This window comes from Cupressus sempervirens, chromosome 7, assembly GCF_028749045.1.
Source record: "Cupressus sempervirens isolate cs-2001-9-10 chromosome 7, ASM2874904v1, whole genome shotgun sequence".
NCBI lineage: Eukaryota > Viridiplantae > Streptophyta > Pinopsida > Cupressales > Cupressaceae > Cupressus > Cupressus sempervirens.
This window is the reverse complement of record NC_143124.1, coordinates 234510018-234526499: the sequence shown is the minus strand read 5'-3', so window position 1 is coordinate 234526499 and position 16482 is coordinate 234510018. Positions and strand designations below refer to the sequence as shown.

At 33.1% G+C, this 16482-nt stretch overlaps 1 pseudogene across 1 annotated transcript; it reads right to left on the bottom strand.

Moving 5' to 3' along the window:
* Positions 1–391: 391 nt before the first annotated feature.
* Positions 392–3425, bottom strand: LOC149546366 (protein ACCELERATED CELL DEATH 6-like; annotated as a pseudogene). Its single transcript, XR_016353701.1, has 3 exons — positions 2788–3425; positions 1615–2118; positions 392–1434 (listed from the first exon to the last, which is right to left on the bottom strand). The product of XR_016353701.1 is annotated as a protein ACCELERATED CELL DEATH 6-like (transcript).
* Positions 3426–16482: the final 13057 nt, after the last annotated feature.

Sequence of the window (16482 nt, the reverse complement as noted above, 5' to 3'; positions counted from 1 at the left end):
AATTTATTTGTATCTATAATTTTTAGATTTTACATACTCAAGTGTTAAAAGTACATTTAAATGTTTAATTTAAACTAGCTAATATTCCCCACTTTGATCGTGTGAACTTTCATGGAGTAATCTTATATCCCCCGACCCTTTTTATAAATTATAACTAATATATTACTTATTAATAAAAAAAACACTATCCATTCCCCCCCCCCCCCACCCCAAAAAAGAAGCTCACAAAAACTAATATCTATATTAACATACATTTGAGTCTCTCGTATTCAATGTGAAACATACAAATATAGAATTAGTTCAAAACATGCGAGTATCTTCACATGGATATGTATCACACACATTTTTTGTACATATTTTCTACACTCATATTGCAATACATAGATCATATTGCACGACATACTTTGAGCAAGATTGAAATCGTGTTTGACACCAGGCTTTTAAGGCTACTGATGGCACACTTCAACTAGCGGCACAAAACCAAGAATTGTAACGTGGGTACGTAACTTGACTGAAAAGACTTGTAAAAGCAAATTTTCAAACCTTATTAATCCCTGAGTGGGCTTTTCCGTCATTACTTTTAGCCATATTCCTCTCAGCCATATCATCATGGCGATTGCAATAAAAGATGGAGAGCCACCTGGTTATTGACCGACGCAGCAAGTCCAAAAGCCCCAATCTTTCTAGCTTCATCCACATCCACTCCCCCACAAGCTCGGGAAGAAAAGGAAGTCGACCATTGAGGTGATTGAATCTGGCCTTCTTCACCGAAAACTTTCCAACCATGTAGAAAAATGTGAAATTACCACAACCACATATGATCAAGCAGGCCCCAAGAATGAACCAAGCCAGCTTGTGAGCCTTGCGGTCAAGCATTGCAGCCATGAAGCCATAGGCCGTAAAGGCAAACGTGGCACAAACCAACAGGTTGGTAGCGCAGAGGAATAATATCTTATTCCCTGTTGTGATAGGTGTACTCATCTGCCACATCAGCACCACAAAGAGAGACAGAAAAAATGCAACGCAATCAAAAATGAGAAAAAGCTTAAATGAGTCTAATCCCAGCAGAATTGGTGCACCCAAGTTCTTATCTGACTCTCCTTTTTCTACCTCCGTCACGAAACTGCCCGGAATAGTGAAAGCCGCCGTAAAAGACATTGTTGCTAACAGAACTGCCACCACTAACTCTGCGTTGCGCCTGTCGTCAAATGTTTTGTCTACCGTCTTTACTGCAACCTCATGTTTCTCTGCGCTCACCTTTGGAGCGCTGTACAAGAAAGGCTTGCGCTTGGAAGGATAACTAGCCAACACTGAAATTATCTTGTCAGATTCGTGATACTGCGTGTTCTCTCTCACAATGTCCAGGGCCGTTAAGCCTTGCTTATTTAGGGCAAATTTGTTTATTCCCCGGATACGCAGCAACGAACTCACCATCTACAAAATGCACATATAAATTCAGTGCACTGGAAATAATAATCCATAGAAATCGGTAATGTTACCTATTTCTATACTTCGCTAGATCCGGCCAAGAGATCTTACACAAATCCTAAACAACTACATGTACATAGTTTTTTCAAGGAAATAAACCAAATATTTGTTTACAAAGAAACTTACGTTGAAGCATTTTTTTTCTTGCTGCAATATGCAGAGGCGTGTCTCCTTCACCTATCTTAGAAAACCGATCTATTTCTACGGCCGCACCTGTGTTTTCTCTACTTTGCAGGTACTTTTCCTCTGGAGGCGTCTCAAGCCCCTTACTCACCAAGTCTAATAAAAACACCTTTTTATTCAAGTATTCAACAATTCTGACTTGGCTAGCTTGTGCAGCTAAGTGGAGCACATTCATTCCACAACTATTTGGTATTTCAACAGCATCTGGCCGACACTCTATCAACTCTTTTACTGCTTCCAAATGTCCCAGTTTCGCTGCCATACAAAGCGGTGTTTCTTTGTTGTCATTAACACAGTAACAAAGTTGGGGTTTAGTCTCTATTAGCCGCCCTATTATATGCACATCGTTCCTGGCAACAGCTATATGCAAGGCTGTATCTCCATGTTTATACTTCTCTTGGATTAAATCATTTGCATCTAGCAAATTTAGAATCCAATCCACCAGATCTGTAAAAGAGACATCCTAAATCATTACCTTAAATTTGGGAAGCTCTTGTTCAAGAATGGTTAAAGCTAATCAATGCCTGATTTACCTGTTGCTCAAGCGATAAAAACCTCAACTAAGATTCAAAAACATGAACATAAGGAGCATAAAGCCATCAGTCGTCATATGCACAATGTATAAAACAGCTACCAACAGTGAATAGATCAAAGCTGAAAAACATTATAAGAACAATAGAATAAAACAACTGTAAAAACTGCAAACTAGCTGAAACATAATAGACAGACGTGCTTAACCCATTTCAAGTGAACAAAGTTTGGGACATGGAATGATATTTATTTGGCCAAAAGTTTGATAGTTGTTTAAACAAGGAAACATTAACAGTCTTTGGGTAGTGTTGCATCAATCTTAAGAAATATTTATTTTTAGTATATTATACAGAACAATCTGTAAATGAGTTTATAGACATTTTATAGTAATAGGAGACTACCCTGTCCTGCATCTTTCTTATGGGTCTTGAGTCTTTTTTTTATATGAAAGGTGTACATTCTTTTCCCTCTCAGAATTTAATCATGTAACCTATCTTTCAAAAAACCAAATTCTCCATTACTAAACAAACTAGAACTATACTATCATCCAGGCAAATAAAAACATAGTTTTTTCAAAACAATCACCTAAATCTCCTCTGTTTATTGCAACATATAGACAGGTTCTCTCGTCCACTGTCCTTTGCAGAAGCCTCGGCGTTTTTCCTTTACACAGCTGCGTCACTGTGGGTAAATCGCCGCTTTCGCAGGCTTTGAAGAGAGGCGTCTCGTTATTCTTGTTTAAGACATCCACACCACTTTCTTCTTGTTCGACCAGATGCTTTACCACCTGAGGAAAGCCTCCCTGAGCAGCCAAGTGCAATGCTGTATTTGCTTGAGCATTTTTAGCTCTTAGAAGCAGAAAATTGATTCGCAGGATCTGTTGAACGAATGTTAGATTTCCTACACCGGCAGCTAAATGGAGAAGGGTGTTTTCCCCTCCAAGTGTTCTACTTTTGAGAACCTTTTCTGCAAGTTGAGCATCCGCTATCTTTATTTCCGGACTCAATGCGGCGTTGTACGCCTCATGATCGATTCCTTCGTTGAGCTGCTCAAGATCAGTCGCCATGGCAATTTCTTCAGATTTCCGTGCTCTTGCCTTCATTACTCGTCTTTATAACGTTATTAAACAATTTGATTTAGGAAAATGGGCATAACCTTCAAGGAGAGGTGGACTTTGAAGAGATTCCATAGAGAAATTAAGTCAGAGGAATACGACACTTCAGAATGAGTGACAATGTGAGTCTCGTTGCATTATCAAACAATGCTTTAATTTAGTTAGAGAGACTTGAAGTGACTTCCACTACCTTTGTTTTTGTTTTGTTGGACTCTCAAACTTTTCTTTAAATGGAATCAGATACAATATTTGACGTGGACTGGGGGTAAATGAGGGCTTGAATTCAGAACAAATATAATATTTTGATGAATAGTGACTTTTTTTCATTAATAAAATATATTCATTTACAATTCACAAAAAAGGGGCTGAGGGATACAAGATCACCGTGCGAAAGAGTTCAAAGTCGGACTAAAAATATGGCTGCAGCCAGAAACATAAACTATTCATAAAAGAAACATATAAGGCAACCTTAGACTACCAAAGCAGTGCCAACCGAGGGTGGTGAAACATCTTTGTCTTGAAAACCCCAATCATCTTTAGGATTGGAGAGCGGGCTGGGAATAGTCCAGCCATCATCAACAGTAGCAACAATAGTGACAGCCTTCGCATCTTTAACCTCTAACTGTGGAGGAGAAATCGCTAGGTTCAGGTGAGGCCACTTCCTAGAGCACACACGATGAGAACCAGGAGGAGGAGCCAAGGACCAACCAGTACCACCATGGGGTGGAGAAGTTGAGCAGCGCCTCCATCCGCCATCACAACCGCTGGGAGAGCAGTGGCGGGAAGCCTGGAAGTGCGGGGTGTGCGAGTGGTGGCCAAAGGAGTGGCGTCGAGGACAGCGGCCACAGGGCGTCGAGGTCTTGCCTAAGGCATCAAGAGGAACTCTCGTGATAGTACGAGGAGCATTGCCCCAGTGATTGAGCAGTTCCTACAAGTGAGCAACTTCAAGTGGAACTTTGTTAGCTCGCACATATTACTTGTTACATTAATGTCTATGTTTGGATGCCTGAAGTTTTCAATAATATTGAAAAACTTTGGTCTTTCTTGGTTATGCGCTCTTGAGTTCTATGCTTTAGATTGAAACATTTATATGAATTGGAAATAAGCTTTTTTCGATTTGTTGCAATGATTAAAGGATTAATCCCTTTTTCTCATGGACAAGTTTACTGTGTTCTTGGAACAAAATCCGATCAAATTTGTATATCTCTGCAGATCTAATATCATAAACAATATGACATGTACTACCACTTTTGGAAAGTGTTTAGTCATAGAACCAATATTATTAAAGAATCTTTTTACGGTCATATATTTTCCACATCTTTATGGCCGGTATGTCTATTTTAATGTTTTCTTTAAAGTGAGGCCATGCATTCTAATCTGTAGGGCCGCATGTTGCATTATTGAGGGATATTATAAGGAGGCATGTCATGTCAACTGAACAGGAATAGCCAAAGAGAGCGGTGAAACAATGCTATCTTCTGGGTGGAATTTCCTTTCTGTCAATTTATTTTCTACATCTTTTTGATGGAGTGGACCCATATTCGTTTCACAGCATTATGCTTTATCTGTAGCCGTATCCGTTTCACATATTCATCTTCCATCATTCAATGTTAGAGAAATGCATTCGATAGCGTTAAATGCAGCAACAACTAAAATATGCCATGTTATTCCACTTCTATTTGATGACTACTTACATTTTTATTGTGCTTAATAATGACGTTTTAGTTTACTGTTTTAGAGAATTAATAATAGTTTTATTTTTTTATTACGCTCCCCAAGGCGTTTTATATTGAAGAGGACGAGGTGTTGGAAAGCATCATCAACTGTCCTTGCATCCGTACGTAGCCAAGATGATTGAATAATCAGGCCCGTTCATGGTTTTGGTCTTTTTATTGTTGTTTCTCACTCACTACTAATAATTGCACTTTTGTGTGCAATGGGTACATCCAACAAGTTTCGAAGGTTAATTAAAAAACAATTTTATGTTTCTATTTCATACATGTTTAAGGCTGTTTGATTGAATAGAGAATTAATCATTAATGTCTTTATTTTATATTTACAATAGAAAGAAATAGAATTTATAATTATCTTTTTTTATTACTATATATAATATATTCTATGTAAATTTAACTTTGAATTGACATCTAATTTATTTTGAATTAATGTTTGAACTTCTATTTTAATGTTAAAAGAATTATGATCATATGATAATTTATAAAAAAATCAAACATATTAGTTAAAAAAAGTCATATTTTTAGTTCTTAAGGCAGGATACTATTCTATTTATTTAATTCAATTATTTAATTAAACTAGCCAATCAAATCATAGAATTTAAAAGAATAAATGAAAAGTCAAATGTTTATATATTTTTCTCATTTCTCATTATTTTATAAATCACATTTTCATTAATTCTATCGGACTTTACTATTTTTAGTAGTGATAAAATTCAATTTTCTTCAAAAAAAAATCAAACATTTTTCCAACATAAAAAATGATGTAATTATTAATTATAGTCTATCATTCATTAATTACAACCTTATCTTTTTTTACAACTGTAAGAAGGTGTTTAGATTTTTCTTAAAAAATAATTATTTTATCTTCCACCTAACACATACAAATCACTCTTACTTCTAACAAATTTTAAAATAAAAATTAATGTGACATTGACACACAACATGGGCCAAAGTACACTAATAACATCTAACCATGGCTATAAATTATTAAAATAGTGAAGAAAAAATGTGGGTCATTTGCACCGCACATCTATTTTCTAGTTATTATACTGAGATTATATTGAGAGAGATACAAATCACACTATGGTCAAGTGTAGAAAATAAGAAGATAAAAGATACCATAAATGCTTTCACTCATTTGACATTGCTATAAGTAATGAATACAAGGATCTAAATGAGTGAATATTTTAATCATAATTTTAGTATCACAATCAGTGTCCACGGATATTATTTTGAGATATATACAAATCACATTATAGTGAAGTGTGGAAAATAAGAAGAAAAAATATATCTTACATCCGTTCACTTATTTCACATCTCTATAAGTAATGAATGCAATGATACATGGATGAGTGAAAAAATAATATGTGAACAATAAATTTCTACAATAGCTATTCTAAAATTAATAAACTAATATAAAATTTAATATCATAATGCAGTAGTTAAGTGATAGCACTTTTTTAACAAATTCAAATCTCTAGTATAATCTAAACTTATATATCCTAATGGATCTAGTCATAGTAATATTTGTTTGAAGTTCACACCATGGATGGATTGTTATATGTGCCTTTAATGGATACATGGATCTAATCATAATAATATCATATGTTTTAAGTTTACTCTATGGATAGATTGTGACATATGGCTATGAACCTTTCATGGGCATATGGACCCAAGTTGCTAGAATTGAACACATTGAATACTTGTTCAAGTCATGTGAGCATGAGGAATCAGAGACCACATCACATTCCTTGTATATAAAGGTAAATAATGTGTAGGGAGATTATATTGAGAGAGATACAAATCACATTATGGTTAAGTGTAAAAAATAAGAAGAAAAAAGATACCATAAATGCTTTCACTTATTTGGCATTGCTATAAGTAATGAATATAAGGATCTAAATGAGTGAATATTTTAATCATAAGTTTTGTATCACAATCAATGTCCATGGATATTATTTTGAGATATATACAAATCACATTATAGTCAAGTGTGGAAAACAAGAAGAAAAAATATGTCTTAGATCCATTCACTTAGTTGACATCACTATAAGTAATGAATGTAATGATCTGGATGAGTGAAAAAGGAATATGTGAACAATAAATTTCTACCATAGCTATTCTAAAATTAATAAACTAATATAAATTTAATATCATAAAAATACTACATTAGTCTTATAATGTGGTAGTTAAGTGATAGTACTATTTTAACAAATTCAAATCCTCATATAATGAGTATAATCTAAACTTATATATCATAATGGATCTAGTCATAGTAATTTTCTTGAAGTTCACACCATGGATGGATTGTTATATGGGCCTTTAATGGATAAATGGATTTAATCATAATAATATCACATGTTTTAAGTTCACTCTATGGATAGATTGCCACATATGGCTATGGACCTTTCATGGGCACATGGAGCCAAGTTGCTGGAATTGAACACATTGAATACTAGTTGATGTCATGTGAGCATGAGGAATCAGAGAGCACATCACATTCTTTGGATATAAAGGTAGAAAATGCACAAGGAGATTATATTGAGAGAGATATAAATCACACTATGGTCAAGTGTAGAAAATAAGAAGAAGAAAAATACCACAAATGCTTTCACTTATTTGACATTGCTATAAGTAATGAATACAAGGATCTAAATGATTGAATATTTTAATCATAATTTAGTATCACAATTAATGTCCACATATATTATTTTGAGATATATACAAATAACACTATAGTCAAGTGCAAAAAGTAAGAAAAAAAAAAAAACCTTAGATCTATTCACTTATTTGACATTGCTATGAGTAATGAATGCAATGATCAAGATGAGTGAAAAAAGAATATGTGAACAATAAGTTTCTACCATATTCTAAAATTAACAAACCAATATAAAATTTAATATCATAAAAATATTACATTAGTCTTATAATGTGGTATTTAAGTGATAGTACTTTTTTTAGAAATTCAAATCCCCACATAATGAGTATAATCAACTAAGGAAACCTTTGATTAGAGGTAAAACCCTAGTGGAAATGATGCCCACAAGATGATGTACTAATATAAATATTCCTTATTGGAGGATGGACCTTGTTAGGAGTCTATTACAACATAATTTAGTACATATGAGTCCCCGTTAGGACACTTCGAGTCCTTGTTAGGAGATTCCAACCCTATTAGGAGTTGTGGAAGACAAAAGGACCCACTGTCTAAATAACTTCTTGGGTAAGACCACTGAACTCATTGTCCAACTAATCTTTCAACTATTCCTTGCATAATAATTGTTTGTACTATTCTTTAACTTCTTTCCTCTGTCCTTTCCCAAACCAATCACTCTCAAACCTTGTAGACTAGGTCACAAACCTCAAATCCAAGTATCAAACTTTGGATCTCATAATAAAATCTTGGGATAGAAATTTTCTTCACATTCACTCTACTCTACTTATCTTCACATTCTACTCTTCATGCTTCTTTCAATCATCTGTACATCTCTTACATGATAAAGGAAAATGTCCTTCCTTTATACTGAATCCATAAAACAATTCCCTGAGTCAACTATTACACCTTCTCAATTAATTATTATAGGACCTCATTAAGAACATGTTACACTTAGTGATAATAGTAATCTTTGACTTTGTAATTTAAACAACTTTCTATACATGTAACATTTTGATGAGCAAGCTTTGCTACGTCATCTTCAGAATGTCTTCTTCACATCTTTAACTTTGGATTCTTAGAATAATCACTTTGCTAAGAGATATAGTTCAAGTTTACCATAAAATGCCTTTGTAAACTCTATCTCAGAATAATCTTCACCGAGACTTGCATAAATTCTTCCAGACTTAATATCTTATGCTTCTGAGTTTAGTTGCATATACTAGACACTTAGTATTATCTTCCTTTAACCTTTCTTAGTGAAAATGTTTAACTAGTTGTCTTTACCAACTTGATAATACTATTGTTCTTCTGTGAGATACCATAGAATAATGCTATGTTGACATCAATGAAAAACATAGTCATGAATTTGTAACATATCATCATGATAATGATCTAATCATGTTTTTACAATACTCCCCCATAGAAGTATCATCAACATTCATGCTTCCAACAGTCTCCCCCTTTGACATTGATGGAAACATAGATGAAAAATATCTAGTTCCAAAAATACCAATTGTAAAAGTTTATTAACCTTTCTTTTCAAGTCCTCTTCATCAATCATTCTCCCTCATTGATATACCTTAATGTGATCTATATCAAACTATTTTTCATGTTATAATTTCTCCCCCATTGACATCAATGTCAAAGGTTTTAGCAACTATAAATCTATGTAACAATTGTCTCTGACTTGCTAAAGTGTCAAAAGACACTATTCAAAATAACATCCAAAAAGAGTCCCAGATGAATCTATCCATCACAAATACTCCCCCATAGAGGAAGCATCGACATTCAATCTAGACAAATAATAGTGCTCTGTTACAATAGACTGATGCACTCTTGCATCATCTACTGTAATGTAGGAGGGGGCATAACTCCTAGCATACCTCACAAATACTCAAAAGTCTCTATGGGAAGAGGTTTGGTGAAAATGTTTGCAATATTCTCTTTGGTTCTTACATACTCCAATCTAATTTCCTTTTCTGCAACTTTCTCTCTCAACATGTGATATTTGATATAAATGTTCTTAGTCTTAGAATGTAACACTAGATTCTTAGACATATTCACTATGCTTGTGTTATCACAATCTATGACAATAGGTTCACTGAATTCTAGCATTATATCCTTCAGCATCTACTTCATCCAAATAACTTGATTATAATTGTTTGTTGTTGTAACATATTCTGCATCTACTATACTTTGTGATGTACAGTCTTGCTTCTTGCTTAACCAAGAAACTAATCTTCCTCCAAGAAAGAAGGCTTCACCACTGGTGCTCTTTCTGTCATCCATACTACCTGCCCAATCAACATCAGTATAAGCATATAAAGTAAAATCACTAGATCTGTCATATGACAATACAAACTTTGGTGTTCCTTTCAAATATCTAAATATCCTTTTGACTACTACATAATGTGCTTCTTTGGGATCAGCTTGGCATATTACAACAATTCCAACTACATTTACTATATCTGACCTTGTGTGAGTCAGATATTGTGATTCTCCAATCATAGATCTATACTTCTTCTTCTCAATAGTAGGTGTGTCATCCTTTGTAGATAACTTGTATCCAGTCACCATAGCTGTTCCAACTAGTTTACATGTTTCTAAACCAAATCTTTCTAGTAGATCTTTCAAATACTTAGTCTAAGAAATAAAGATTCTTTCTTTTTCCTGCACAATCTATAATCTTAGAAAGTATTTCATTTATCCTATTATTCTCATTTCGAATTCCTTCTTCATTTCTTCTACAAAATTGTCACTTTCATCATCATTTCCTCCAAATATGGTATCATCAACAAATATTACCAAAATCATCAATCCATAATATATTTCTCTCGAGTATAGATTAGTATTTACCATACCTTTGCTAAATCCAAGCTTTGTTAAATGCTTTCCCAACCTTGCATACCGGGTCATGGGTGCTTGCTTTAAGCCATAAAATGCTTTCTTCAGTCTACATACTATTTCCTTGTCATTTGCTAAAGGAAAACCTTTAGCTTGTTCTATGTATACCTCTTCTTCAAGTTCTCCATTCAGAAATGCTAACTTGGCATCCATTTGATACACTTTGAATTTCTTATCTGTTGCATAGGCTAATAGTAACCTTATTATAGCTATTCTTTCCATAGAAGCATAGGATTCATCATAGTCTATTCCTTCTTGCTCTGAGCAACCTTTACATACCAATCTTGCTTTGTTCCTTACAACTTCACCTTGTTCTTTCATCTTGTTCCTAAATACCTATTTTGTTCCTATCACATTCTTTTTTGTTGGTCTATGGACCAATTCCAATGTCTCATTCTTCAACATCTGATCCAATTCTTTTTCCATAGCTTGCTTCCAATAGTCATCTTTACATGCTTCACTTGCATTCTTTGGTTCAACTTGAGATATTAGATATAGTTCTTCATTGATTCTACTTCTTGTCATCACACCTTTATCTCTACTTCTAATGATCTGCTTTGGTGGATGATTTTCTTTGTCATATTCTTACTAGAAGTAGGATTTGTTATCTCAAATCTTATCTTTGTTGAAGATTTTGAGCTTTTTTCATGCCTTTTCTCTCCTTCATTCTACAAATCATTATTAGTCTCAAAGAATACTTCATCATTCCTTGATTTAGTAACAACATTCTCATCTTCAGAATTGTAGAGTAAAAGTACAAAGCTATGTCACCTTTTAGGCTAACTTATCAAAATGATGGAATTTGAGTATTTATATCTAAATTTTATTTTTTCAAACATATGATCTAAATAAATTCATTCTAGCTAAGTTATATATGGTCTCACACTTTTCCAACTGGAACATGTTTTATACTAGTTTGTATACAATTGCTTTAAAAAAAAATTATTTTAGAAAAGTGGCATTTCAATAACTCTTACTATTTTTTATGATATGTTTTTAATTATAGATAAATACCATTTTATAGATCTCAGAGTCAAGAACATTCTGATATAGATTTTATAGTCTTTTAATTAGATATAGTATATTGTAATTAAAAAATTCTACAAGCATGTATTTCAACACTCGAAAAGATGTCAATTTTGACAAAGAAAAACAATTAAATCATATCAAAAAAATTATATGACATTCTAGAAGAGAGAGTCCTCTTCTAGAATGTATAATTTTAATCTCGGTTAGAATAAATTTGTTTTGAAAAATGTGGTGAGAGATGAAAACTATTGATTTCAAGTGAGTTAACATTTGAATCATTATAAAAGAGAAAATATAGGTCTAAAGCCAAATTTTATTTTTGAATGTTCTAGCTAAGTATGTTAACTATAACATAGTCTAAGATCAAAGTTAAATAAGTTTATTTTCATATAATTTTGTGGTGGGAACTAGACCCCTAATTTTCAACATTTTTCAGCAACTAAAAAATTATGTATAAAAATTAGGAAAATGTATCAATTCTTATTTCAAATAATTATTAAAAATTATAATCCTAGACTTCATCTATTTCTACCCATTTCATTAGTTTACTTCATTTTCAAATTCAAAATAATAATACCAATTTTATGTCATTGAAGATGAACAATTATAGTTTTGTTAGCCTTTTCCTTTAGAAAAGGGTGACACGGGTTTGTGCTTTTACCTTGTGATCAACTACTCTTTCTTGTATCCTGAATTTCTCATCAACTCTTATATTTTTACTTTCCACAATGGTCTAATTATCAGATCATAACATCTATAGGCTCTTCTTTTCAATGAATAACCAAAAAACATACCTTAATCACTTCTAGCATCAAACTTACCAATATCATCATCTCTTTTGATGTAATATTTTCTACCAAAAATTCTGAAATATTTAATTGTAGGTGAGTGACCAAACCATAGTTTATAAGGGGTCTTGTTTGTGTCTTTTTTGACTTGCACTCTATTCATAGTGTAGACTGGTATATTCATAGCTTCTCTCTAAAACATCTTGGATACATCATTCTCAGGTAACATAACTCTTGATGCTTCTGTTATTGACTTGTTTCTTCCCTGTGCAATGCCATTTTGTTCAAGGGTTCTCGAAGCTGATAACTATCTTTTGACTCCATTATCTTCACAAAAGATGTTAAACTCATTTGAAGTAAACTCTCCTCCTCTATCTGATCTTAAACACTTAATCTTCATACATGACTCATTCTCAACTCTATTCTTGAATATCTTGAACTTATCAAATGCTTGATATTTTTCTTTAAAAAATGCAACCCAGATCATTCTAGAAAAGTCATCAACTAAAATCATGAAATTCCTTTCACCATAGAATCCTTTAGTGTTCATAGGATCACTAAGATATGTATGTACAATCTCCAAATTTGTTGTAGTAGTAAACTTCTTGTTGGGAAAAGAAGTTATAGTATACTTTACCAATACACACTCCTTGAAAATTGTGTTAGTAGGCTTAACAATCTTAGGAAAATCTCTAAGTGTAACCATACTAAAAGTTTTTACAATGTTATCAAATTTTATGTGACAAAATCTCTTATGCCATAACCATTTGTCATCTACCTTAGCAACCAAACATGTCATTTTAGTTGGATTCAACTGAAATACATTACCTCTAGATATTGTTCATATTCCAATTATCTTTCCATCTTTGTCTCTGATCATGCATGTCGTCTTTGTGAACTGTAATTGATAACCTTTATCTGCTAGTTGTCCAACACTCAAAAGATTGTGTTTCAGACCATCAAGAAAATATACATCCTCAGTGTTAGTCTTATCATCAAGAGTTATAGATCCAATACCTTTAACATGGCACATTGCATTGTTTCCAACTGTGACAATGCCTCCATCATGACTTTTGAAGTCAAAAAACTTGTTCACATCACCAGCCATATGATGTGAACAACCACTATCAATTATCCAGTCAAATTTCTTTTCAGCTTGTGATACCAAAGCCATCTTCTCTGGACTTTCTTCTTTAATAACTACAAATCATATTTCATCATCACTAGCACTTACTGCTTGTTCATCAAAATCATGTTCTTCATTTCATACAAACACTCTCTATCTCTTCTAGGTTTGAACTATCCTTTGTACTTTTTCTCTCGTTTAGGACACTTAGATGCATAATGACCAAAATCATTACAAGTCCAACATTAAAAAAATTTCTTGCCATCCTTTTCTACTCTTAGCACAAGGGCTACTCCTATCTTTTTGTCCTCATCATACCTGAAACTACTAGGAAAGTCTCCTCTAGCACTTGTGCTCCTTGATAAGTTAGGTCGAATATTTAGGGAACTAAAAGTTGTTTCTATTCTAGTCAGTTCTTTGAACTATCTAAGCTCATTCTCAACTACTTCAAGTCTCCAAATAATGTTTCGTTTGTGAAATCTTTAGTATAGGTGACCAACAACTGTATCATTTGAACCACTTCCTTGAATGATGGTGTTAAGTTCTTCAATATCTTCCAGATCACCTCATCATCTTGCTTGGTTCCTCCATGAGATCTGATACCTGCAATAATTTCTAATATCCTGCCTACACATATTCTTATAAATTCATCTTCCATCATTTTAGCATCTTGAAATGCACAAATCTAGCTTTGTACCCTCAATTTCTTGGAATGTTCATCACCTTCAAGACTATTTTCCAAAGCTTTCCAAATCTCATGAGAAGTATTAAATGATTTTACCTAGTTATACTCAATTTTAGGAAGTGTAGACAATAGTGCTTCTCTAGCTCTCATGTCACACATAAAAATTCCATTTCTTTCTCGGTACAAGATTCCAAATCATTTTTAGCTTAGTGATTGTCTTTTCTGATTTTATCAAGATCCAATATCCTAGACCCATACACAATAGATGTGTCTTCACTTTGAACTATCCTTTCTAAATATGTTTGCCATGGATCTCCCAAAGTTTTTAAGCTTTATCTTCAAGGACCTAATGCTCTGATACCAATTGTTATAAATAATAGTCTACTAGTATAAGTTGGGGGGGGGGGGGGGGGTAGGAGGTGGTGAATCAGTTATCCTATAATTATCAACCTTAAATAATCTTAACCATTTAATCAAAGTAAACAACAACCATACTAAGATGCACATACACAATTACACTAGATATGTTACCTAGGGAAACCCTTGATCAGAGGGAAAACCCTAGTGGGAATGATGCCCACAAGATGATTTACTAATATAAATATTTCTTGTTAGATGATGAACCCTATTAGGAGTCTATTACAACATTTAGTACATATGAGTCCCTGTTAGGAGACTTTGAATCCTTGTTAGGATATTCTAACCCTATTAGGAGGTGTACCAACCTTGTTAGGAGTTGTGGAAGATAGAAGGACCCATTGTCAAAAAAAATTCATTGGCAAGACCATTGAACTTGTAGTGCCTGCCCCTAGTTCGCATTTTGTTATCTTTGCTGAACTCTTTTAGAGCTAGTTTTATGTTGTTGGTTAGCAGCATTCTTTTGAGATTATCAGATATTGTGCTATGGATTTAGTTTATTATGTGATGAGATTACTTAGAATTTACATTTCATGTATGCATAATGATTATTTTCAGTGTTTGCAATCGTTAATGATGATTAGATAAGATGATTTATCATATGTGTTTTCTTATGGATACTTACCCCATACTTGCATGTGTATGGTGTGTGTGTTTGCTTTGCGTGTTTGCTTTTGTATGGCATGTTTGATGTGGTTAAGGAAGGGAGTTGTAGTCACCTGCTAGTCAGGATCTACACGATGCACCACTTCCTGCCATTGCCTATTTAGTTAGTATATATTGTGCTTGTACATGCGTGGTTTTTATGCAGGTTGCAGGTACCAAGTATCGACTTTCCTGAATTGCCAGGATGAGCGTACCCTATCGCATTATCTCAATGATAAGAGAGGGGAGATAAATTCTCAAGTCCAAATCCGAACCCTTTAAGCCATTTGTTCTAATTGGAAAATTAGGACAAGTATCTGAGTTGAGTACCCTTCGAATATGTCAGATGACATAATTCGTGATATTAACCCTTGGTTTGATTTTGTATTTATTTTGGCTATGATGGGTTTTCATATTTTTACCTTGTGAGTCTTTGGAGTATTTTCTATTAATTAAGCCTAATTAAAAGATTTAATTAATTGTTTAATTTAATGGAAAATTAATATGATATTTTAATATTTATTTTATTTAATTAATTGGGAAATTAATTAAATAAAATAATTAAATTTGAAGATAGAAGTTAAAAGTTTAAATTTGGAATGTGACAATATTTATTTTAATAATAATATATTTGGAGCTCATTTTTAAATAAATGATTAAATAATATTATTATTAAAGCTAATAAATATTTTAGCAATAAAGTTTTGAAAATGAAATTTAAAAGTGGAAAATATATTTAAATTATTAAAAGATTCTAGATTTCATGTGATTAAAATATAAATATATTAAGATTGAAAAGTGGAGATATTAAAGTTAGTGCATGAGATTTAACAAATAAATAAATTAAATTGGAAAGAGTATAGTAAATATTATATTTATGATTGTGCATTATTTTAATGTTTTCTCACATAGGAGTTTGCAAATTCTCGAGAGTTGTCATGTAGACAACACATAAGTTTGCACTCTGAGAATGCACTAGTTGTCTAAACTTAGGAGTTAGCATTTTATTTGAGCACATGGTGTGTACAACCTTAAGACTCATCTAGAAGGTTGGAGAAGACCCATGCTTGGTTGCAATGCTTATCTTCTAGTTGTTTCTAGAGACACTCTAGATGCATCTTAGAGGCCTTTAAATAGAGGCTCTCCTAGTGTGTTTGGACAAGCTTCCAAGCTTATATGCATT